The sequence below is a fragment of the Mustela lutreola genome, chromosome 4 (assembly GCF_030435805.1).
Source record: "Mustela lutreola isolate mMusLut2 chromosome 4, mMusLut2.pri, whole genome shotgun sequence".
NCBI classification, from domain to species: Eukaryota; Metazoa; Chordata; class Mammalia; order Carnivora; family Mustelidae; genus Mustela; species Mustela lutreola.
Genome location: NC_081293.1, coordinates 193,863,493 through 193,887,987, shown reverse-complemented (window position 1 = coordinate 193,887,987; position 24,495 = coordinate 193,863,493). Strand labels below are relative to the sequence as shown.

The 24,495-nt window shown below is 39.5% G+C and overlaps 1 protein-coding gene across 1 annotated transcript in view; it reads right to left on the bottom strand.

The window, feature by feature from the left end:
* CNTNAP2 (contactin associated protein 2) overlaps positions 1–24,495 on the bottom strand; it is a 1,947,395-nt gene that overhangs the window by 1,642,473 nt on the left and 280,427 nt on the right. The gene's annotated exons all lie outside the window — the stretch shown is intronic.

The window sequence follows — 24,495 nt, the reverse complement described above, 5'->3', positions numbered from 1 at the left end:
CACTGGGCTCCCCCCCTCTCCCTCTGCCTGCCACTCCCCCTGCTTGTGCTCTCTTATGCTCTCTCTCTCAAATAAAAAAATAAATAAAATCTTTGGGGAAGAGAAAAAAAGAAAGAAAAGAAAATGTTAGGCAGAGATGTTTAGCTCTGAACCCTCCAGGTTTAGGATTAGTTAGTTGCCTGCCAATAATTTAGCAAAGGCTTAATCAAAAAGACTTCTCAATGACTAAAATAATTAAACTATAGTGAGTAATTTCAGGCATAGATTATGTTTCAAATAATTACCCTTTTACTATGCCTACAATTACAGATTACTTTAAAAATCAGCTGATGGCATCCAGAAGACAACATTGGTGAAGGAAGCCACCCGGAGATGGAGAAGAAGAGATCCTGCACCAAAGCGGAGAAGATTGCATTTACATAATAATCTGTGATCACACTCCTTGGTGTTAGTTCATATTGGGAAAAATGTAGCAGAGGGACCAATGTTGAGAAAAAGTGGCTATGAACAAACATCAGTTCAGCACCGCTAAAGTCCATGTTCGGGTCTGCGTTGCCACATTCTTCCCTTCGTGTGCGTTGCTGAGATCACGGAACATCCCCCTGTGAATGGCTTTCCCTGGGAAGAAAGGAAAGTGGGGCGATCCCAACCCACTGCCTTGGTAGGTTGCTGCTTTGCTGCATGGATGAAAGTGAAGCAACTTTACGCACCATCATTCAATACCATTTCGTCTAGTCTTGAGAACAAAATCAACTTTCACGGTCCAGCCGAGCTTAAACATTCAAAACCAGGTTGAGGTAGGTCAAGGCAGAAGTCTCAAACTCAAATGCCTACTTGTCCGGTAAGTAGCTGGTAAGTAACGAGCATTGCCACTTAAGACAATATGTGACCCAACAAAAGAGCAAATGAAAAAAATCTTTTGACTCCCCATTAATAGAGCTCTGCACTAGATAAGGTCTCCTATATCATGATAACTCCAAATGATATTTAATTACTGGATTTGAGGCTTAATATCTCAGCCCAACAATTACATAAAAAGGACAAGAAAAGAAATCAAATGAATCCCCACTCTCTGAATTATGAAAATATTTTCAAATGTTAACCTGTCCACTGATGTCTAGTGCCCTGATAATAAAAAAAAAAAAAAAAAAGTCTAAAGATAGATAGCATGAAGTCTCAGAACACCCCACTTTTAAATGGCTCTGCAGAAGCTGTAGGAACATTTAGGCGTCCTCTTTAAAGGTAACTGATTGTGCTGTATATACAGAGAATGTACAGGATAAGCTCTATGATTTGATATTTGAAGACACTGGGGGACCATCTACTCAATTCTTCTCTACAGACTCATCCTAGAATTTCAATTTACTGTGTAAACATCCATAAAACTCACATTGAGTAATTAGGACTAGAAATGTTAATGGTTCTGAACTTGGATGAAAGAAGAAAATGGCCTGTAGCCAGGTAGGTTTCCAACTGTTCTAGGTTGTCGACTTGCATCCTAATGCTTTGTTCAAGCTCACTGCGCCACGGGAGTTTCGTGCTATCTTCCCTCATCCTAACCTCTCTAGACAACAAACAAGCTCTGCTATCTCTGCATCCTACCGAAAGGAAAATTCGGCTAGCTACCATGGCCCTTTCCAGCCTTTGCGTATTGGGACTCAAGACAGCAACACCTTGCACTAGAAAGGCCATCCTCGAAGGAAGGTTTCCTTTAGACAAGAGAGAGATGCTTTAACCAGAGACGCCGGACTACAAAGTGTTTCTGACTGTCTTTCTACATAGTTCAGAGATAACGGAATAAATCACAAAAGGAGGCCAATTAAAGCAGAAGCCAGGCAAGGTCCAGAAACTGAGTGATCGCAGACTGTGAAAACAATGCAGCCCTGAAACTGAAGTCAGGTTGATGAGCTCTAAGCAGGGAGACAGGGTAAGAAGTCATTACATCCAGGATTTCAAGGACCGGAATGAACAGTGACACAGCACAACTCTCAAACTCATTCCCGCTTGCCCAGCCAATCTGAGACCGATGGATCCTTAACAGTGTTTTAAGTTAAACGATAGCTGGCTTACAGAGTTATATTAATTTCAGGGATGCAACACAGTGATTTGACAATTCTGTGCAGTGTGCAACACTCACCACAGTGCGTGTGGTTACCATCTGCCATCACACAAAATTATTACAGTATTGTCGACTGTATTCCTTATGCTGTGCTTTTCCTACCCATGACTTGTTTATTTTATAACTGAAGTTGGCACTTCTTAATTCCCAGCACCCTGTTCTTCCACGCCCCCAGCCCCATGCCTTCTGGGAACCCCCAGTTTGTTCTCTGTGTTTATGAGTCAGATCCTTAACATTTTGTGACCAAAGTTGTTCATGAGATTTTCCAACATATTATACTAAGCGTGCGGCAAGGTTTCTCATTTATTTGCTAGACAAATAAGAATGGTCCAGAAAGATGAGACATTCAATATAAGAATGCATGATGGATCACTTCAGAAAAACATTTTTAGTATTAAAAGTGTTAATGTGGCAAATGCATGAGGCATTAGTGTTGGAAATGGAGGAGGAGAAAAAGAGAAGAGGCAACTTGTCCGCACCCTTGTTTCTTCAGAAAGGATCTCTCCCATTTACCTAATGGGTTTTATGGATTATTTTTAATTAGCGAAGGTTTCTAATTTCCACAAAGGAGATTAGTTAACAAATAAGAGGTTTTCTTCTGTTCTATGATATAATTCATTTTAGGAAAATACATTCGATATGTCTTATTATGCAGATTTCATCTGCCATCCCTGAAATTATTTCCTTCCAAAACTAACATCCGTTTTTCAATATTCTGATTGGGAGGGACAAGGACCATAAATGTGCCTTAAAAATTGTACCTGGAAAGACAGGGCTTTCGCAGTTGTTGGTTGGTTGTCTTTTTAGGGCATGAGAGGGGGAAAGGGGGCAAACTACAGCTTTGGGAACAGAGGGAAGGTATAAGGTTAAAAAAATAAAAGTATGTTGCTAAAGATGGTTTAGCAATGAACTGGGGTGTTTTTTTGTTTGTTTTTTATTTTAGAGCGGGGGCAGAAAGGGAGAGAGAGGGACAAGCAGATTCTGCGCTGAGTGTGGAGTCAGACAATGGGCTGGATCCCAGGACCCTGAGATCACGACCTGAGCCACAACCAAGAGTCAGATGCTCAACTGACTGAGCCACCGGGGGCCCCTCGATGAACTGTTTCTTAGTGATCAAAAACCATTTTCAAAATGCACTGTGACCAAGATGAATATAAGAAAGTGAGTGGATGCTATTTAAAATAATGGCAGGATTAGATCCATAATTCCTGACCTGCTCTTAAACTCAGATGCTTTAAAGCACTGCTTTCCAAATCATCCTCCCAGAGCCATGTAAGACAGCAGTCCACGTCCTATGAAGGCTGTCAACTTGTTTTCTATTTTGGTTCAGAAAAAAATAAGTGAGATGTGTGTCAGTCTCTGCCTACTAATAACCAGTGTTGTGGCTGGACTGGATCTTGTGGCATTTGTTGTGGTTGCAAGATACCCTCAGCCATACCATCAGGAAACTTCAAAAAAAAGAAAGAAAGGTCTACAGGTCCTGGAAATTTCATAGGACACCTGGTGCCACACAGTGAGATCAAGCGGAGAGAGAGAGCGTGCAAGTGAGCATGGCCTGGGGTTCTGGCTCTATCAGAATCAAGATAAGAGGATGTTGGGTTTCATGGTCTCACTCCTGATCGGTGAACATAAAGCGTAAGAACAGGAATTTAAAGGAAAGGAGGAGAAAAAAACTAGCGGCCCGAGTGATCAGTTATTGAAATCAACCAAGATTTCTAAAACAAAGAGGGGACAGTAGCACAGCCTGGATCTTCATTTAGTCATAAGGCTGGCAATGTATTTCTTTGAGATCGCCATCTTGAAATGATGTCAACAATCCAAGCTGGCGGAGGGTGCTTGAATTGCAAAAAGAAAAGCCAGTGGCTAAGGGTTATACTCCATGAATGGATTGCATTTTTAAAATTTTTACATTTCTCCCTTTTTTTTTCCCCTGAAATTTTAGCACCTGTTAACTCATATCTATATTAGAATCTACTACTGATGGGCAATTGTTTTCCTCTAAATAAAATTCTACATTACTTTCCTAGGCCAGGTTTTAGGCATTAAATAAATACTGTGACATCTAGTGATCACAGTCATGTCTGAGAATATTCTTGACCTGTGGTTGCCAACGTGGCTATAAAATAATTTAACACTCTGTTTCCATGGTTTTTTGTTTATTTGTTTGTTTGTTTGTTTTGGAAAAACAGTTTCTTCATATTGAAGGGGAGATGATCTTTGCCTTGCATTTGGAATTAATGAGGGCAGGAGGAGAGGAAAAAGGAGGTAAAAAGGAAGAGTGGGAAGAATAAAAGGAGGCACATGGATGGAGAGCATGGGAAAATCATGACGCTGGCCATACTCAGGACAACAAAGCTGGCAATAGATCACGAGGCAGAAGAGACTTCTTTTAGATTCTTCTGTCTCCGCCTTCTGGGTTTTCAATGTTTATTTCCCCCTTGCTATTTCACCCTCTATTTCTTTCCATTTATCCTCTAATATTTTCTCCACTACCCAGCATCTTTTTTCTTTGACTCCTGCTGGACAGACAACCGGGCTCTGGGCCTTTCTCGCTGGAGGCGAGGAAGGGCAGGGTCTGAGGGGTAGCATTCTTTCCTTTTCCATCCGTCTGATTACTTGCCTCTAAGAAGACTGCCAGAAACAGTGGAGTCTGACACTGAGTAATTTGGAGAACTTTCAGACATACGACTCGTTTCTGAACTATTCAGAAAGAGATGACAAGAGAGATACCCAACTGTTGTTGGCGATCAATGATGCGATCCAAAATGCTATTAAGTCAACAAATTGTTTGCCACACAGTGAGCAAAATAAGTTTTTCCCAATGTCAACAGCCTCGTGCAGCCTCACAGATATTTCATCCAGGGCTAACAATAGATTTTGACTACAAAATCCCCTTCTCTGATACTCTGGAACACATCCTGTTTTGTGCCTGTGTCCTCTCGCTCTGATAAGAAATACTCTAAAGTGAAATATATTAACAGAGCACATCTCCTCATGAGGAGAGATGCCACTTTCACAAGAGGACCAGCTCGTGGCAAGCATCTTCGGATGCTCTGGAAGGAACACTCCAAGGTCAGGAGTGAAAAGAAGAGTCTGGTTATAAGAGGCCCTCCCCTCCTCCCCAACATTAGAAGGGAGGAAGTGACTCCAGCTCCTTAAGGAACAGAAGGATCATCTGTTTTCCTTATCAGACGCTGCATTAGAGTCAGAGCTGGTAAACAGACTTATTCTCATTCAGAGCTCCTCTTGAAGAAAGGGAAGGCAGATTGTAAAGGAGCAACAAAGAAGAAAAGAGAACTGATAAATTATACAACAAAGTGAGCCTGGGCTTTGTAGTTTAAGCGTAAATGAAATGGTTTGCAATGGTTAAGAGGGATTATTAATGAACCCAGGCAGGGACATCCGCTGTTACTCTTTCTGGGCTTAGCCACTGTCCAGATTATATCCGTTACTTCTGGAAGCTCTTCTAACTCATTCAGCTCTCAGAGAATCAGCCTTCAATGTGCTAAATTAGCAGTACCTGAATTGAAAAACTATAAGGAAAAAAAATTAGGATCTTTTACATGGTGTTTGCACTGTGTTTCAGAAATAAAAAATGTGTGGAGGAGTCAAGAGGCTCCTTCGAGAACAATAGAAGAATTGGATCTTTTGCATTTCTGGTTCATTTTTAGCAATGACAGATCGCACGGACATAAAAGGAGCCCGGCCCCCATTGATTTTCCTTTTTTCCACAACATTGACCTACAAATGATTATATGCAAGGATTATGTGTATTTTCGATGCTCTCTAGCTGTGTGGCTTTCAGCTATCTACCCTCAGTAAAATCACCGCACTGTTCTTTTCATGTATTCCCCACCACATACAGGGGACAGTCCAAGCTCAAAGAACCAAGTTCTGAGGGTCTCGCTTACTAGATCTGATTCTAGACAATTTACCTATGTTTAGCCGAACACCCCTGGCCACAGTTTCCTAACTCCCTCGGAGAAATTTTTAAAATGGGAATCACAGGTGCCCGGCTAGCTCAGTCGGTAGAGCATGAGACTCTTAAAATGGGAATCACATTAAAAAAGAAAAATTAGGAGGTGTTTGCAAAGCAATAAGCAATGATAAAAATCATTACTATATACTATATAAAATTATTACTCTATTCTTACTAATTTCTTATTGAAACAAGTAATCTACCTAACTGTTTTCATAGAGAAAGTTAGCCTTGATTCTTCTAATAATTCCAAAATATTGTATATAAGCTCTCACAGGTCTTGTCAACATCCTTTCAAGACACGCCCACTTTAGTGATCTGTTCTTGTTTCAGTATTTCTAGAGGCCACGGTTAGCCTCCATGTTGATGATAAACTTCCTTTTTGCCCACCTTTCATAAACATCCAATCATCTCTCTTTTAAAAATCTCCTACTGGACTGTTTTTTTTTTTTAAAGATTTTATTTATTTGGCAAAGAAGAAGTAAGAGAGAGAGAGAGAGCACAGAAGCAAGAGGAGCAGGAAAGGGAGGAGCAGGCTCTCCACTAAGCAGGGAGATTGATGTGGGACTCGATCCCAGGACCTTGGGATCAAGACCTGAGCTGTAGGCAGATACTTAATTGACTGAGCCACCCAGGCGGCCATCTACTGGAATTTTATAACTCAATTCCCATCACATAATAACTAAAGAACCAACTACTTAAAACAAATGTCATTTTCAGCAAGTATTTTACTCTCTGAACCTCCAAAATTTTACGAGCTTCAGTAAAGTCAAAAGGATAAGCCAGTTTCTCTGAGACAGGGAGAGGAAGAGAAACAGTGACCTGAGCCAGGTTCAGTTTATGCTGTGATGCTGATGTTACAACTAGGTCCGAGCCCAAGTCTTGGTCACATCACTATCAGAACCTGAACCACCTGAGGTGGTCAGGCGTAGAGTCTGCTTAGCCAACATCCCATCGGAGGTGCTAAAAGCATGTGAAGATTCATGTCCATAATTGTATACACATGTGACTGTATTAATTACTCATGTTTTCCCTTCTTTGGCAAAGAGTAGGAAAAGTCAACACCCATGGGGGAAAAATTCAACCCTAATACTTACTCTGTGAAAATAAATTTTATTGGTAGTGTAGAGACCAAGTACAGATGGCAATGAAGCAGACTTGGTTTCTCCATTACATTTTAGGACCTAAAAGGAGAATTCAGTAAACAATGACATTTGAATTAAATCTAATTGTGTTGCTTTTCTTGCTGGTCAACTAACATCAGGTGCCTGGAGAGGTATTGATAAATAAGAGTGTATTCATTCCCACCAAGAAGTAACATATTTTATGAGCATGATGTTAGTCAGTGTTTTTCAGAGAAACAGAAACAGCAAGATGTCCATGTACATAGAAGAGATTTACTCTAAGGAATTAGCTCATGGAATTCTAGAGGCTGGCAAGTCCAAAATCTTCAGAGTAAGCCAGTAAACTGGAGGCCCAAAACAGCGAAAGGTACAGTTGCAGTCCAAAAGATGGCGGGTTGGAGACTCAGGAGGTCCTCTGCTCCATGTCAAGACAAAGTCTGTTGTAGAACCCAAAGGAGCCAATGCTGCAGATGAAGTCTGCACCCCATCTGCTAGAGTACTTTCTTTTGCTCCTGGGGAGGCAGATCTTTTAGTTTTATTCAGGCCTTCAACTGATTGGATGAAGCCCACCTACAATCTGCTTAATCATAGTCTACTGATTTAAATGTTAATCTCACCCCAAAACACCCAGAATCATGTTTGACCAAATATCTGAACACCCCATGGCTAGCCAAGTTGACCCATAACATTAAACATCACAGGTATTTTATTTCTACATTAAGTAATATATAGAGATATATAGAGATATATATTTTATACACACACACACACACACACACGTAAAATGTTCCATAAAACCAAAGATATTCTGTAACATTCTAATATGCACTCTAAACCAAAATTCAAGAAAAAAGTTCATGTGAGGGTGACTAGAACATTGACTTGTTATTGCCTTTCCTGGCTTGATTTTTTTTTTTTTTATTATATGGGATTTCTAAGTAGCCTTCAAATAATGCAGGACATTAACTCACCAATGAATGGTGATCGCATCTTAGTGTTTCTTAAAAATAACTTCTTTCACATATTAAAAATGAATATACATTATTTTGATTCATTTATACCTTCAAAAATGTAGGTATTATCATAAATCTTTGGAACATCCTTTCTGATTAATTTTCTAGTCATTAGTTCTATTCATCATATAGTCCCTTGATGATACTGCATTTTGCTTCAGCTTCTGGAACAATCATTACTCTCTATACTTTATCTACCTCATATGTTCATTGCTTCCTGCAAAGATCGCACAAGTGTTGACAATAAGAGATATAATTCAACACTTCTAAAAATACATCTGTGATTGCAGAGTTGTCTTTAAGGGATTTATCTTAAATTACAGCTTGACGTCGCGTTTAGTGAATTAGAAATGGTGCTTCTAATCCTCTTGGACCTCATTTCATAGTGTTTTCTGCATCAAAATTGGCCAAATCTGAATGAGGTCAGCAAAATAAAGACCAAAGTATCATGTAATACAGTCTGAAACCATAACTTTAAACAACAGTTAATTTATGTAAAATGTTTTCTATGAACCAATCTTGGAGGGTTTTCTTTGATAACCTGAGGATTAGATAATCTCCAAGAACGTCTTTCGGGCCAGATTCTTTAGCCTAGTTATAATCTGTTCTCTGTGCCATTAGAGCAAAATTGTAAATGGGCTGTTGCACATTAGAAAGCACAAGTTGTCCATATTGGGCTGATTGCTCGTGGACACAATTCTTCTTTGAGTGCAATTCTAAGTTAGGAAGCGACACTCTCTGACCTCTTTCAGACCTGATGTTGAAGAGGCAGCGCTTTACACTAACACACCAGGAAGGAGACATTGTGAGGCCTTAAGGAGAACTTGGAAGATTGGGGCGGGGGTGGGGAGGAGATTGCCCCCACAGAGCAAGTTATCCAGGACTGAAATGGTCAGAATCAGAGGAATCTGGAGTGTTCAGTTCTATTCTCAGTAGCAGCAGCAAGCTCCTTGGGAGGGCTTAGGAGACTCTGGTAAGTTTATGTGAGGATGCAGTCCTAAGCAGAATGGGTGTACCATATCCAGGCTTTCAGATCTGGAAGGATCTAGAGCGTCTCCCGCTGTTTCCAGTCGCATCAAGCACGGAGTCCCCCATGGGAACATTTAGGTCACAAAGTAGATAGGGACTTGCCTTTAAACACGGGGCCTGCCAAGAAATCTGACCACAATTTGAGGGTCTGCTGCTTTGGTTTTCACGTTTCCATGTGGCTTTATCCCCCAAATTAAACTTAAGACATGATTAAAATAGATAAATAATGAGATCCTGCATATCCAATTTTGGACAACTCTCCTGGCTTTTGCAAGCTTCCAAAACAACACAAAACAAAACAAAAAAATGCCACACATTTAATCCATCACTATTCAAGAATATTCCCATTATGGAGATCAGTGAGAAATTTCATGTTTTCAGAAACTGCACAAGTAAACTGAAACATAAACTTATGTTTTTTAAGAAAAAATTCTCTTATTCAAAGATTTGGGATATATATATACATCTGCTCAGAGCTCACGTCATTTATGGTTGATATCCAAGATGCTATAAGTTTATAAACATACAACCTAGAATAAATGCTTACTGCGTTTTCTATAGTTCACCTTTTAAGTGATTTTTATTAAGGTTACTATTGTCTTTGCTTATTTTATTATTGATTTTCCTCCTATTGGCAGTTTTCTTGGATGAAAATACAAAAACAACAACAACAAAAAAAACCCAAAATACAAACCTGACCCCTGTTTTCTTCTGCAACAGCTTAAACTCAACGTGAAAAGCTATTAAAACATGCACTTATCTAACTATCCTATTTTGGTTTTGCTCCAGAAAAACAAGCTGGAAACATGACTTTTTTCACTCTAAATTGAGTTTTCATTTTCTTTTGCACTCAGTGGTGTCTCCCTTTTCTCCATTAAGACCCCAGGAATTTAAAAATCATGCTAATTCTGTGTGGAATAAGAGACAGCCTTCCAGGGACTAATAAGCAGACAAGATGGGGAGGCCACTGTCTCTTTAACCAGATACCGGTCCCCACTTTCATTTCTAATTGCCTGTAAAAAGTGCAGATGTTTGTTCCAAACTGATAGTCTTGTCCTGTCATCAGGCCCACATTTGTTTATTGACTTGGCCTCATCTAGGAGAGGCTGTGAATGGATATTTTACAAGTGAAAAAGAAATACAGATAGTTAGCATGGGGTAAAATAAAATGATGTGTACTAAAAACATAGACATAAGGATGCACTAGTAGGGAGAAAGCAGGTCTAAGATGAATTTTTGAAGCCAAGAATCAAGTCATCCCTAAGAAATATATATTTTTTTAAAGATTTTATTTATTTATTTGACAGACAAATCACAAGGAAGCAGAGAGGCAGGCAGAGAGGGGTGGGGGAAGCAGGCTCCCTGCTGAGCAGAGAGCCCGATGTGGGGCTCGATCTCAGGACCCTGAGATCATGACCTGAGCTGAAGGCAGAGGCATTAACCCACTGAGCCACCCAGGCGCCCCACTAAGAAAGATTTTTTTAAATGTAATTGCTTTGTGTGTGCCCTTACAAACCAACAGTTCTCTTTAAGGATTTTTAATATGATTGATTTACATGTAAAGCTGCTTTTATTTGCTCATTTACATGCAATGCCTTGGTGCTAAGGAGGATATACAGAAAAACATATGAAAGAATAACAAAGCTTAACCTGATAGCTCAGACTGACAGGAGCCCTAGGATTCTCCAGATGGTAGTAAGAGATGTAGATCTAAAAGCGGCCACAGTTGGGGAACAAAGAGAGAAGAATTATAACATAGAACATAGACTGGACAGCTATGTGAGGACTGTCTCATGTCTTGTGCAGGTTGGTTTCAGAGAAAAAAAAAGAAACGTCGAGGGAAGAGTATTATATGGTCCCCTCATTAATGAATCTCATTCACCCATCTCAATCTATTTCCCCCCAGTTTTAAATCCATGCATCTATGTATGTAAATACGTATCTATATGTGTGTCTATAGATGTATGCATGTATCAGTCATCTCTCTCTATCATCTCTATCTATACATAGTAACTGTATATTTTGATTTGGAATCATTTTGAGAGTTTAGCAATTCACTCATAGGTATTCTGTGAAAATAGCACCTCACTTTAACAGACCTAAACATGTATTGGTTAAGCAATTAGTGTCCCCTTCTTACTGTGTTCCATAGTTAAGTACAGAGATCCACCCTGCTTACCCAGGTTTCTTAATACACAAGTGAAATTTTTAAAAGGTGAGATACCTAGTTAAAAATCAACTAGACTATGATCCTATTGAAAGCAAGACTTCCTTTCGGAAAATCTTTCTTCTGCGTAAACAAATTTCAGCTAAAAGTAAAACTTGACATGCAAAATCCTTTACCTTGTTAAACCATATTCCCTTAAAATCTGTAAAGGAGCAAGAAATACTTGTAAGAAATAGTCAAATGGTAGAACAACCTTCGGAGGTTTATCATCATACCAAGAAATGATTTTGATTTTATAAAATTAATCTATGAATCTAGATACTAAGATGCAATTGTGTGTCTCTATATGAACTAAATTCAATGATCCTTGAGGAACATTCCTTTCAGCATGACCTCAAAGAGCTGAAGATTTCATGTTTATCTTTAGTTTGGGACAGTTTGTTGTGATGCACTTAGGGAGGCTTTCTCCATCGTTTCTTCTACTTGGGGTTTGTTGAGCTTCTAATATTTTTTAATTTATGTTCTTCCTCAAATTTACACATTTTTGGTCATTGTTTCTTTGCCATTCCATCCTTTACGATCCTGAGCTGGCCCACAGCCCCATGATGCACTGTTCATTTTTTTCAAGTCTCTTTTCTTCTTTGAGTTCCTTTTAAACAATTTCTATTTGCTCTCCAGTTCAGCCATCTTCTACAATGTCTAAGCTAGCATTATTGCATCTTATGTGTTTTTTAATCTCCAGGAGTCCAAGTTGGATCTCTTTAATATCTTCCACATCTGTAATTATCATGCTCAGTCTTTCCCCTTGTTTCTTGAACATATGGGACAACAACAGTAACAAGCGTTTTATGTCCTTGTCTATTAGTGCGTTATCTGTGTTATTTCTCAGCCTGTGTTGACTGGTTTCTTTTTCCTCATTATGGGTGACATTTTCCAGCTAATTTCCATGTCTAGCAATATTTGATTAGATAGCAGACATTGTCCATTTCACCTTGTTGCCCCTGGACATGTATGTACTCTTATAAATACCCCAGGTTTTGTCACGTGACTCGGTTCTTTGTAAATACTTTGATCATTTTGGCTCTTTCTTTAGGGGTTTGTTAGGTGGGGCCAGAGCAGCATTTAGACTAGGACTGATTTTGCCCCACTACTAAGGCAAACGTTTGTGCGGGCTCTAGTTCATGAATTACGAGGTTTTTCCCTCTGGCTGGTGGCAACAGGCACTGCTTCCAGCCCTATGTGAGCCTCAAGTATTGTTCCCTTTACTCCCTTATAACGGTTCCTTCTCCAGCATCTGGCAGTTTCCTCACACACATGCCTGAATCAGGACCCCACTGAAGACTCCAGAGGGATCCTTTTAAGAACCCTGGAGTATCCTTTCTATACAGCTGTCTCCTCTCTAACACCCTACCCTGAGAACCCTAACCATCTCAGCATCTGCAGACTCAGCTCTGTCTCCTCCCTGGGAGAGAGACAGCTAAGCTTCCCCTCCCTGTGCTCTGCTACTGGAGCCTGGACCAGCTTTGAGAGTGCTCCCCAGGCAGCCAGCTGGGGCACCTTAGGTCCCCTCTTCTCTGTTTCCAATTGCTCAGACATCGGTGTCTAGGACCGACCCTTGAGTCTTAAAAATCATTATTTCATATGTTTTCTATGGTTTTGTGGGGTTTCAGGTGGGATTCCTGCTCCTCCATCTTGGCCAGAACCAGAAGCCTTTCTAGGAACTTAGAATCTGGCTGTGGATGAGTTTCCAAAGATGAATTAAAGAAAGCATGCAGAATAACACATCAGTCAGTGCTAAACTGTGTGCATGACCCTTATTGCTCTGGGAAATTAAGTTTAAAGAAAATTTCAGTTCAAGTAATAACTGCCTGAAGTTTATTGAATATCTGATAGCAGAGTGTGCTTTATATTTCCAATAAGGAACAAATCGGAGGATTGGACAAAAATTGTAACTGGGTGGTTGGGGTAGAGATAAGACGTGAACGTCGTTAGCAAACAAATCTATCTGGTGTTAAATTTTGTAGTGTCTGCTCTTAACGTTTTAAAGACAAAGACACAAACTACATTGTACTCATCTATTCATTTGTTCTTTGATGCGATCAAATATTTATTGAATATGATCATACATGCCATAGACTATACACTGGGAAGTGACCGTGTGTAATAACGGATGAGGCAAGCTTTTGAAGCCCAAGTCGTGCAGGAGAAATGTATACACAAACATTCATAAAAAAAACAATTACTCTAATACAAGTTTATGCCAAATGGCAAGGAACCAAGATATAGGCAGAAAAGAGCCATTTATTCCCTCTGCAGGTGAGGATAGGAACTCTGGATAATTTTCAGAGGCAAGGTGATATTTAAGCTGCATTTTGAAAAGTATTTGAAAACTTGCCAGGTAGAATACTGTGAGAAAAAGACAGCTCACTCTAAACATAAAAACAAGATTGGCTCACCATGTGTGGGACCCAGTGTAAAGTGAAAATGCACTCCTCTTGCTCAAAACCCACTGAGAATTTCAAAAGAGAGATGGCAGAGAATTAAATCAAGTGTGGGGCCCTCTTGGAATGCAGAGATCATAGGTCACAGACCCTGGCAGCTGCTGTTTATGTCTAGAGCATAGGTTATATGGCAATGGAAAGCTCAGAGACGAGACTGGAAAGAAATACAAAACAGGGAGGGGTGGGGGTGTTTTGACTGAGACCATATCAGAGAAAAGGGAAACTGATGGAAAATCCTCAAAAATTTCTTTTGAAAAAACAACTGCTCTTAGTTTAGTAGATCTTCCTTATTATTTTTCTAGTTTCTGTTTCATTTCTTTCTGTGCTACTCTTTATTATTTGCTTCTTTCTGCTAACTGTTGGTCTTAGCCTGTCCTTTTTTTTTTTTTTTTTTTGTAAGATTTTATTTATTTATTTGACAGACAAAGATCTCAAGTAGGGGGAGAGGCAGGCAGAGAGAGAGAGAGAGGAGGAAGCAGGCTCCCTGCTGAGCAGAGAGCCCGATGCAGGACTCAATCCCAGGACCCTGAGATCATGACCTGAGCCGAAGGCAGCGGCTTAACCCACTGAGCCACCCAGGCGCCCCGTCCTTCTTTCCCTAGTGCCTTGAGGTATAAAGTTAGGTTGTATCTTTGAGATCTTCCTTTTTAAGACAAATTAAAATTATGTAGAAATAAACAATTTTACTACTAACCCCACAGCATCTCTGGCTGCAAGTACAACATAAGCAGTGCCACCCAGTAAGTCCACATGGCATAGCATTTCAAAAGGTGATCACAAAACACTATGTTTCATTCTACATGCCTTTTGCAATAGAACGTGATTCTCTCCTTTCATCAAGAAGTGGAGTATTTTCCTCCTTCACTTGAACAAAGGCTGGCTCAGTCATTGGGTTCTACCAAAAAAATGGGGCAAAATGGACCGCATATGGCTTCATTTAAGAGGACTTGCAGATTCCATTTTGTGTTCTTGGAACACTCTCCCTTGCAACTCTTCTAGGACCCTCAGGAAGACCAAGTTCACTATGAAGATAGGGTTCATGGAAAAAAGGGAGGTGCCAGATATGTAAATAAGTCTTTATGAGACCTTCCGTCCCAGCTACCCTGGATGTGGATGAATAACGAACTCAGCCCACACTGGGCTGAAAAAGCACCCACCTGATTCCTGGCAGAATTCCAGACTCACTGGCTTATGAGAAATAATTAATTATTGTTGCTTTGAGCCAGTCATTTTGGGGGGTGATTCATTATATAGCGACAGATAAGTGAAACAGAAATCTGCCTGGGGATATAAAACATGAAGTATCATTACATTTAATCTTCTCATGTTTTCTTCAAAAAGTGATAGATTTTAAAACATTATATTAATTACTCTTAAAAGGTTAGAAATTATTATAAGGAACAATAACTATTACCTGTTTTTGCTGTTCTTTTTAGATCGGCCTCTTTTTAGAAAGCACGCGAAACGTAAGTAGTATTGGTAAACACCTCGAGTAAGATGATATAATAATGCGAACACATAGCGAGTAGTAACAGGAATGAAACCACTATATACGGAATTGCTGACTGTTCACTATAACTAAGCAGACTGCATATCAATGTTCCACAGAAGTCAACTGTGTGAACATCACTGATAGATGTGATCTTTATTCACCTAAATACAATGAACATGGCTTAGTGCTGATAGGATAGTACAGTCTCTCAATCACCACTGATTGCAATCTGTAATCTGACAGATTTTACATCACTGTCAACTAAAGCATCACCATTTTAAAAGGCATATCAACCAGCTTAATATTAGGGACATTTGTGAAATGTGCAAAAATCTGTCTATGGTGTCACCTTAAACACCTTTCACTGTTCACCACCTGGGTCTTCCAGTTCCAGAGAAAGACAAAGCAGACACACATCCCATTTATGCTGCTGAATGCAACTCAGATCCTTGATATTCTAAATTAAACACATGTAAGAAGACTGAAAATTAGAGAGAAGACAAACTGGTTGGAGCCTGTGAGATATAAGGACCATGGCAGTGAATTTCACGGGTTTTCTTTTTGTCTCACATATCCCAGACTGGGTGCTGGAGAAGCCAGCAACCCCAAAACACCAACGGACACAGTGTAAAAAAAAAAGCCCCCCAAAGTCAACTTTATACAATAAACATCTCTTCTAGCAAAACACTGAAGAAATTCACTCCGCCCTCATCAAAGGGAAGCCTGTACCCCCACCTGCATCAGGCTCTTAGCAGTCAACTCCAGCTTCTCCCCATCTCACTGTAGAATGGTTTTGGAGAAAAGTATGGATCCTGGACTCCCATACCATCTCAGTGTAATGAAGTGCCCCTCTCCCTGCCCACCAGGATAATATCAGCAGAAGCTTAATAGGGAGCTGAAAATCCCACCTCAATTAAGCAGTAGCAGAGTAAATTTTCCCACGGTATGGTGTCAAAGGAGGCTGAAGAAGAAACCTGAACTTTCATCCTAATCTGACAGTAACAAGGAAGTAGGTGTCAGAGAGCTCATAAAACAGAAAATTTCAAGAAGGTTCAGAGAGTCTCATAACAATTTCCCAAAATGACTAGGATAATATCGCAATCACTCATTAAAGAACCAGGGAAATTTCTATTTAAATTAATACAACTGACAATTGCCAACACTAACATGATACCTAAGAGGGAACTGTGTGACAAAGATTTCAAAGTAGTTATCATAAAAATGGATTCAGTAAGTAATTATGAAGATTCTTGAAGCAAACAAAAGAACAGAAAGTCTCAGCAAAGATACAGAAGACCTAAAGAAACAAACAGAAGTTTCAGAACTAAAAAGTATCATGAAGGAAGCTAAAAATTCAGAGGATGAACTCAAGAGCAGAACATAAGGACAGAGGAAAGAACCTATGAATTAGAAGACAGAACAATACAAATGACCCAACCTGAATAACAGAGGGAAAATGGACTAGTTTCAGAGACTCATGAGACTATAACAAAAGATCTACCATGCAGGTCATCAGAGTCCCAGAAAAAGAGATAAAAGAGGGTAGAGCTAAAAGATTATTTAAAAAAAAAAAAAATTGGCTGAAAAGGACTTTGAGGGACTTAACAATTTCTACTTCCAGGAGACTGCCATAGTTACTATGTTTACGGCTCAGTAGTAGTGGTCACTTTGACTATAAAAGGCAGCTAAGGGAAACATTTGTGATGACAATATTTATCTTGATTACACTGGTGGTTACATGCATCTACACATGTGGAAGCTATTATACACATTATACCAATGTCAATTCACTGTACCGTCATTTTGTAAGACCTAGCCATTGCCAGAAACTAGTTGAAAGGTACCCGGGGCCTCTTTGTGTGATCTTTGCAACTTTCTGTGGATTTATAATGAAAAATATAAGGGTCCTATGTTTTCTGTCCCTCTCCTGAGACTGTAGCAGAGTACAGGGAAAATAATTTTGAGCTGGAAGTCGGAAGACTCCGTTGCAGTTGCCACTGTGTGGAATGTCATTCTGGAAAAGTATATCATTTTGAAGAACTATCTGTGCTTTGTTGCCTTAACTGTGAAGAAAGGGACAAGATAAGGTTTCTGACACCTTTAATTCTATGATTTGAAAACCTGGTCAAAATTAACAGTCATACTGTATGATCTCACTATGATCACTGAATACGTGTAGGTAGCATTATAAATTTGCCTACTTAGTCATTATTATTTTAAGACACTTCACAGGAACTTGTGGGTTAACGTAACGCTATATAGGGAGTGTCCTGTCCACAGAGTTATTTAGACTCTGAGTGACTCTAACTATTGTTCCATTTTGGAAGCCAACACTATTTCAAAAAACAAGTCACGAATCTACAGCCCCATTTTACTTAGATGTGTGTATTAGGATGTAAATTCAAAACTTTAAGAATTTAGAAAAAACAGGAACAAATGCATGAGGAACTTGAAAGACAGAATTGGTTTTCTGATATGCTTCAATTTAAATCCCCAGGATAAAAAGCAAACCACATTGATACTCTTTTATCATAAAGGATCCATTTGGGGATGTTTATTAACTCTAACAGTCTTCTGCTCGGCATATGAAACTATTAAAATAAACACTCCTGTGATTATTGCAATTTGAAATATTACTTTGTCAAACTGTTAAATCTGAATTTATAGCACAGGTGTTAATGAGGCATGAAAACTTTTCCAACCTGATTTGCAGTTGCAAGATTTTCATATTTTATAGCAGTCTAACTTTTTTCTTAAGTTTACATAATGCCAAAGAAAAGAACACTTTGTCTTTGCCAGTATATGCTCTATATTAGATCATCAAAATAATAACAATTCAGGGGATGATCTGAAAATAGTAAATTGGTTCTAGAATAAATAGAACACAATAGGGAAAACGAAAGTCTTGTGATCTCTAAAGGGCCTTTCATAATTGGCAAAAAATGAATGCAGTTGCTAATATCCAACCTCAGGAATGCACATCCCTTGCCCTAAAATGAAGTAAGAATAGAGTCAGCCTTTGAGACAATAAAATATCTTTTCTCCTTCACTGAAGCTATAGTCCTGGCATAATTGTGCTGTGGCAATAAAAGTTAAGCCCACAGCAACATTTAAAATCACGTTAACACATTTGTTCCCAAATTTTAGATGCAGTATAAATCTAACAGAGTACATTATTTAAAATCTGACTTGAATAACGTAACAAGACCGATTTCCTTAGCCAAGTTGACAAGTCCATTTATAAAATAATGTCTTTAACTCTTTAAAATATATGGCTTTTAAGGCTAAGTCAGAAATAAAATAGAGGCACCTGGCGGGTCAGTTGGTTAAGCATCTGCTTTTGGCTCAGGTCACGATCCTGGGGTCCTCGCATTGGGGATCTCTGGGGGAAACCCCTGCTCAGTGGGGTGCCTGCTTCTCTCTCTCCTTCTGCCTCTACCCCAACTCATATTCTTGCTCACTCTGTTCTCTCTCTCCATCAAATAAATAAATAAATCTTTAAAAAAAATTAAAAACAAAATAAAATAAAAATGTGATCTTTATACATTGGAACTATAGTTAATGTAAATTACTACCTTGTGAACACTTGAAAATATTATATGTCTAATGTTAATATGCTATATACAGAGCTGAACTTGGGTAAAATTTTGCAAGCAGTCTACTTCCATAGTCAGAATCTCTTGGGCTTTTCCAAGGTATAGAACAATCAAAGCAATGAGATGTTTTGTTGTGCTAGGGCAAGACTCATGGGTGAGTATACTGTGTATTTCAACTAGATTTCTCTGCAGGGATCTAAATCAGAAACTTCACAAGTTGCTCAAGTGTTCTGTGTATTACTCAATATTCAGAGTTAAAAATAAATCTGCATATGATACAACCCACTTGAGAGCTGCCTTCACCAACTTCTCACTATTTCAGTGTCTCACACGCTGTTTCATTTCCCCCCCCAAAACCAATTGGCCTTTTCCTTAGCTCAGTGACCACTGGGGCAAATAATGAGGATTTGTTTTTAAATATTCACTGATGTGAATCTGAAACCATCATGTTCTCAAGAAAGCACCAGAGTGCTGACAAATACAATTTCTTCTTTCTTCTTTTTTGCCATACCCTCAGCCTTGTGCATTGGAGGAAGGGGTTTCTAGACTGTAGTTTACACAGGAGATTTCGCTAGATAATCTTGAAATATTAAAATGTTCACAACTACCATCCTCTCTGAATTGGTTTAGGCCTTGATAATAACTTAGCAACTGCCACCAAGACCATGTTCTGGTTTCCAACATGCTTCCCTTGTACCATATCATAATTACCATGATTATTACTAAACCATAATATTTTTATCTTTATATCTTTATACTCATGTAACCTCATGATTCCAGGCTCAATTCACTGGGGGCAATCCTGCCTTTGGCAATCTTTCTCAGTTTACATGCAAGAACAATAAATTTAGTAAGAAAGATCTATGACGCTCCTGCTCTCAAGTCCAAATGGTTCTTACTTTGCACGATGTACCAATCAGCAAGAAGCAACTTGGCCATTTTACCAAAAATGTTCCCACTACCTGAAGGATATTTTAGAGAATATATTTCCTAGAGGTTCCCAACAATAAATTTCCTACACAAGACACTAGAATTCTATTTAAAAAGAAAAGCAGCAATAGCTACTTGTCAGAACTCCAAGTTAACCTAGCATTTATAAAAAAACCTCTTACTATCATTCCTGGACTTTCAGTAAATGTTATTTGCAGACTAATTCATTCTTTCTTCTTTTCTCCTTCCTCTGCTTTCCTTTATTACACACCATCTTTATTTAACCCAGATTTCAGAAATTGGCTAATGTGAAAATAGAATATTCACAAATTCTCCAGATAATGTGAACACACAAACAACAAGAAAGGAAATGTTCAGAGAGCAACACGTGCACACAACTGTACTCACACCCCCTCTTCAGTTATTTGACTCCCTAATGGGAAAAAGATTTCTTATCTCGAACAATTAAAAAGCTCTCCATCCCATACTTTAGTCTGCCAGAGATCTGGAAAAGCTTCCTGGGAATTCTTTTGTTCCCTCACATAGAACTGTTTACTCTCGGTTTATATTATATATTCTATTTCAATAATTAAAATGTTATCATGTCTCAATAGGAAGCAAGTATTCCTAGATAGCGAAAGGCATTTTGGTCTCAATTAGACTTCTTTTTGCCAAATTTACCATGTATACAGCGGGTACCCAATATATGATTACTTGACTTGATTTACTGTAAATTGCTCAATTTATAGTTGAAAACATTTGACATTAGGCATGAGATTACAGTATGTATGTCAATATTTATTATAATAATCTCAGTTATACTTACGCTACATGGAAAGGGTTAAGTTGAGCTTGGCCTGTGGTCTATTTCTCTCCCGGGGGGGAAACTTTGGTCACTCCACTATAAAATCTAACCCTTTCTGGTAAATTTACTAATATTTGCCTCGAGGAAATTTCTTATTTATGAAATTAGTGTAGCAGGCTGTCCCTGGTATAGGATCGCTATGATAAATACATGTAGAATCTATAGATTTATGAGGCATAGGTCCTTGGAAAGTGCCATATAATCCCTGAATGATTTCAGTGTAGAATGCTGGTATTTCATAACACTTCTCACTATGGGAGGTCACCAGAAATATTCACTGAGATAGTTCATCTATTACTTTGGTCCAAGAAATGTGTCCAATGCAGAGAAGGACCTGGAATCCATACGGGATATCTCCGTATTGCTTGTATCCTTTAAATTTTTAGTAAAGCTTGCTATTAGATAAGTTTCTGATGCGTGTAAGTCTGGTTCATTTTGCTGAGTGGACAAAAAAAAAGGAATAATGACGAATAATCAGACAGCACTAAGGATGGTGGTTTCTATTGAAAAATGGATATGGATTACTTTTCCACAAATTCATAGTCAGCAAACATTTACTAAACACCAACACAGTGGATGATATTAAGCACATTCACACACATTATTGGTTGAATTCAGCTTGATGTTCAAAACAACTACGAAGTAACATGAAATATTCTCAATTAACAAATGAGAAAATTGAGGCACAGAGAAGTTATATGGTGTATGGAAGGCGCACCATTGACGGGGCTGGCATAACTTCTTTTGCCTTCAAGGCCAGATGTCTTGATTTTTCAAAAACGACGGGAATCAGATAAACCTGAATATAAATCATGGCTCTGTTACTTACTAAACTTAAGGGTTCATCAATTTTCCAAACAATACTGATCTTGTTTGTAAAGTAGCAATATTACTAATATTGTTAATGTTATATACTAGTTTTTATTTTTATTTTTATTTTTTTTAAAGATTTTATTTATTTATTTGTCAGAGAGAGAGCAAGCGAGAGAGCGAGCACAGGCAGAGTGGCAGGCAGAGTAAGAGGAAGAAGCAGGTTCCCTGCGGAGCAAGGAGCCCGATGTGGGACTCGATCCCAGGACCCTGGGATCATGACCTGAGCCGAAGGCAGCTGCTTAACCCACTGAGCCACCCAGGTGTCCCTATACTAGTTTTTAGATGGATTAGATGAGTTACTATTTTAGAAAGGTCAAATACTGGGCTCCCAGAAATCATTATGTTGTTGTCCTTATATCTCATGCTGAGTCCCAGGATCTGTCCTGAAATCTCTAAACAGGGAGGCCCAAGCATAGCAAGTTAAATGGGAAGGAGGAGGGGAGAGCAGGGGCACTGCTTCAAACTGCTTTTTTGTTTGTTTGTTTGTTTTGTTTTGTTTTGTCTTGTTTTCCTAAACAAGATTATGAAATTTGCATTGACCCTTACCGGGGAAAACTGGTAGTAAAATATCATAATTTTTAGTCAAGGCAGCAGAGGAAATATGGTGGTAGAATTTAAACATTGAATTCGGGAGCCTCAAAAATTCCCTATCTTCTTACTTTTTTTCTTTTTTTTTTTTGGTCTTTTTTATAGATTATTTATTTGTTTATTTGACAGAGAGAGAAATCACAAGTAGGCAGAAGTAGGCGGGGGGGGGGGGCGGGGAGCAGGGAAGCAGGCTCTCGCTGAGCAGAGAGCCCGATGCAGGGCTCAATCCCAGAACCCTAGAATCATGAGCTGAAGGCAGAGGCTTAACCCACTCAGCCACCCAGGCGCCCCCTGATTATGTAGTCTTGAGGTGCCCTCCTTACTTCCACGTCCTCCGTATACAGACATCCCATTGTGATTTTTGTAATGGGGTGGGAGTCTTCCCTTTCCCTCCTGCGGCAGCCTCTTTGCCAGTTTCTTTCTATTTTTTATTTTTTATAAACATATATTTTTATCCCCAGGGGTACAGGTCTGTGAATCACCAGGTTTACACACTTCACAGCACTCACCAAAGCACATACCCTCCCCAATGTCCATAATCCCACTCCCTTCTCCCAAACCCCCTCCCCCCCGCAACCCTCAGTTTGTTTTGTGAGATTAAGAGTCACTTGTGGTTTGTCTCCCTCCCAATCCCATCTTGTTTCATTGATTCTTCTCCTACCCACTTAAGCCCCCATGTTGCATCACCACTTCCTCATATCAGGGAGATCATATGATAGCTGTCTTTCTCTGCTTGACTTATTTCGCTAAGCATGATATGCTCTAGTTCCATCCATGTTGTAGCAAATGGCAAGATTTCATTTATTTTGATGGCTGCATAGTATTCCACTGTGTATATATACCACCTCTTCTTGATCCATTCATCTGTTGATGGACATCTAGGTTCTTTCCATAGTTTGGCTATTGTGGACATTGCTCCTATAAACATTCGGGTACACGTGCCCCTTTGGATCACTACGTTTGTATCTTTAGGGTAAATACCCAATAGTGCAATTGCTGGGTCATAGGGCAGTTCTATTTTCAACATTTTGAGGAACCTCCATGCTGTTTTCCAGAGTGGCTGCACCAGCTTGCATTCCCACCAACAGTGTAGGAGGGTTCCCCTTTCTCCGCATCCTCGCCAGCATCTGTCATTTCCTGACTTGTTGATTTTAGCCATTCTGACTGGTGTGAGGTGTATCTCATTGTGGTTTTGATTTGTATTTCCCTGATGCCGAGTGATATGGAGCACTTTTTCATGTGTCTGTTCGCCATCTGGATGTCTTCTTTGCAGAAATGTCTGTTCATGTCCTCTGCCCATTTCTTGATTGGATTATTTGTTCTTTGGCTGTTGAGTTTGCTAAGTTCTTTATAGATTCTGGACATTAGCCCTTTATCTGATATGTCGTTTGCAAATATCTTCTCCCATTCTGTCAGTTGTCTTTTGATTTTGTTAACTGCTTCCTTTGCTGTGCAAAAGCTTTTGATCTTGATGAAATCCCAATAGTTCATTTTTGCCCTTGCTTCCCTTGCCTTTGGTGTTGTTCCTAGGAAGATGTTGCTGTGGCTGAGGTCGAAGAGGTTGCTGCCTGTGTTCTCCTCAAGGATTTTGATGGATTCCTTTCGCACTTTGAGGTCCTTCATCCATTTTGAGTCTATTTTTGTGTGTGGTGTAAGGAAATGGTCCAATTTCATTTTTCTGCATGTGGCTGTCCAATTTTCCCAGCACCATTTATTGAAGAGGCTGTCTTTTAATGAAAACAGACTATCAAAAGGACGAGCCATGGATTAGGAGTAAACGTTGGACTGTTCACGGAGTGCACCGTGAACTCCGGATCCAGAGAGGAAGAATGCTAAGAGCTCACACTGACCTCCGTGGTCCCCAGGGCTCAGGTGTAACTTGCTGGAACATGGAAGGCTGCATCCCGTGAGCATGTCAGAACAGAGAGGGGGATGTGTGCTCTGCTGGGGTAGTGTAACACCACAGAATGGTGGGTGGGGTGGGCAGAGACTAAAGGAGGAATCATGCTCACAGGCTATTTCCATTCTATTGCTCATAGGCTATTTCCATTCTGTTGCTCATAGGCTATTTCTATATATCCTCCCCCTCAACAAGATGAACTGCTCACTTGAGTTGGAGGTGAGATGCCTTGAAGAGGTAACAATTCAACACAGGAAGCTTTTGGCCTATTGAGCTTCATTGTGAGGCAAACGGCCTGTAGGGTCAAGGTTCTGAAGAA